The sequence below is a fragment of the Arachis ipaensis genome, chromosome B3, assembly GCF_059453495.1.
Source record: "Arachis ipaensis isolate K30076 ecotype BB chromosome B3, ASM5945349v1, whole genome shotgun sequence".
Taxonomy (NCBI): domain Eukaryota; kingdom Viridiplantae; phylum Streptophyta; class Magnoliopsida; order Fabales; family Fabaceae; genus Arachis; species Arachis ipaensis.
In genome coordinates this window covers 47,037,520-47,039,703 of record NC_142438.1, presented here as the reverse complement: position 1 = coordinate 47,039,703, position 2,184 = coordinate 47,037,520, and the positions used below count along the sequence as shown (strand labels likewise).

At 40.5% G+C, this 2,184-nt stretch overlaps 1 non-coding gene across 1 annotated transcript; it reads right to left on the bottom strand.

Annotated features, from left to right (window-relative positions):
• Positions 1-1,758: 1,758 nt before the first annotated feature.
• Positions 1,759-1,862, bottom strand: LOC148570517 (small nucleolar RNA R71). The gene has a single exon (XR_015908388.1). It is a non-coding gene; the product is annotated as a small nucleolar RNA R71 (small nucleolar RNA).
• Between the last annotated feature and the right edge of the window lie 322 nt (positions 1,863-2,184).

Sequence of the window (2,184 nt, the reverse complement as noted above, 5' to 3'; positions counted from 1 at the left end):
TTAGACACACGGAGAACTTTGGATCATTTTCTTTTAGTTTTGTAATTGAATTCAGAGCTATGACTCACTAAACCCCCTTTCATTGGGTTAGGGAGCTCTATTGTAATTCAATGAATCAATAATAGTTTTATCTTCTTCTTCAATCTTTTCTCTTGAATTTTGTTAGAAAGCTTCTCGATCTAATTCCATTGGGTAGTTGTCTTGGGAAAGAAACTACCCATAATTGGAATCCTTCGGAACCTTGGGAAAGGAATGGAGGATTCATGCTAGAGAAGCTTTCTCACAGTGAATTGGATTGGGGTTTGGATGGATATTGTGACATGTAATCCTACCAAATTGTGGTTCATGAAACTGTGTGGTATAATCAGTGATCGAGCATCATCTCTTCTTATGAACATTTAAACCAAGGGATTGGGAATTTGTTTGTTTTTAGAGAGAATTGGTGAGCCAAGGGATTGGGATCCAATCATATAAGATTGCCAAGCAAAATTCAATGAATGCATTGGTTGAGGAAGGGATAAAAGTTGTTTTGATTCGGAGATCTCAATATCTCCTAATACCCAATGAACTCCCCATTTCTGATTTACCACTTTCTCTTTACATTCTGCAATTAAATTCATGCAATCACCCCCATCCCTTTTAATTTCAGCAATTTAGCTTCTCGCTCTTTAATTCATGCAATTTTACATTCCGCAATTCTCATCTAAATCTTGATTCCGCTCAACTAGAACATACTTCTAATCCGAATTGCTCACTCAACCAATCCTTGTGGGATTCGACCTCACTCTATTGTGAGTTTTTACTTGACGATAACCGGTGCACTTGCCGGAAGGAATTTTGCCGATCGTGCAATTTCCTAAATCGTAGCATAACAAGTTTATGCGCATCCAGTTTATGGCGCCGTTGCCGGGGATTGGTTTTCGATTGACAATTCTCCAATTGGAGGTTAACTAGATTGAGCAATTTTTTTTTGCTTTGTTCATTCAGTTCAAGTTACTTGTTGAATTTTAATTTCTGCACTCTGTTACATGCTTTCTTTCTTTATGCCTTTAAATTCAAGCAACTAACTCACTGACTCACTAACTATTTGAATTAATTCCTCAACTGCTCTAACCATACTCTTCCATTAACCAAGAGTATTTTACTTGTTTGTTGCCTGTGCTGTGTTCTTGTATGACAGGTAGGAGAGGAGAGACATCAACTCCTCCATATACCGAACCAGAGAGGACCCTTCATAGACTTAGAAGGGAAGCAAGAGGGAAGAGAGTACTGGGAGAAGAAGAATCTGAAGGAGAATCTGAGGACAATTTTGAGGAAGCTCTAGATCTCAACATGGAAAGAGAAGTTCATAACCATGGGAGAGCTGATGGAAACAATGCCATTCCCGAGAGGAGGGTTCTTGGTTCATACATAAACCCAACATCTGAGAATTGTGGTAGCAGCATTCAGAAACCACCCATTCAGGCCAACAATTTTGAGCTCAAACCACAGCTAATATCACTTGTGGAGAATCATTGTTCATTTGGTGGGAGTGCTAATGAAGACCCAAACCAACATCTCACAAAATTCCTGAGAATTTGCGACACTGTGAAGTCTAATGGAGTCCAGGAAGATGCCTATAAACTGCTTTTGTTCCCATTTTCACTTAGGGACAAGGCAGCTAAGTGGCTGGAATCATTCCCAAGGGGGAGCCTAACAACATGGGACGAGGTGGAAAGCAAGTTTCTGGCACGTTTCTACCCCCCACAAAAGGTCAATAGGCTTCGATCTGAGGTTCAGACTTTTAGACAACAAGATGGTGAAACTCTCTACGAGGCATGGGAGAGGTTCAAGGATTTGACAAGGAAATGCCCACCAGACATGTTCCATGACTGGGTGCAATTGCACATTTTCTATGATGGACTTTTTTATGAATCAAGGAAGGCTGTAGACCATTTATCAGGAGGTTCATTGAACAGGAAAAAGACTGTGGAAGAAGCCATTGAAGTGATTGAGACAGTGGCTGAGAATGAGTACTATTATGCATCAGAGAGACACAACACTAAGGGAGTCATGGAGCTGAACCATGTTGATACAATTCTAGCCCAAAACAAGGTGTTTGCCAAGCAACTAGCAGAGCTCACCAGGAAATTAGAAACAAAGCAAGTGGCTGCAATACACACACAAGATCAAGAGGAAGCAAGC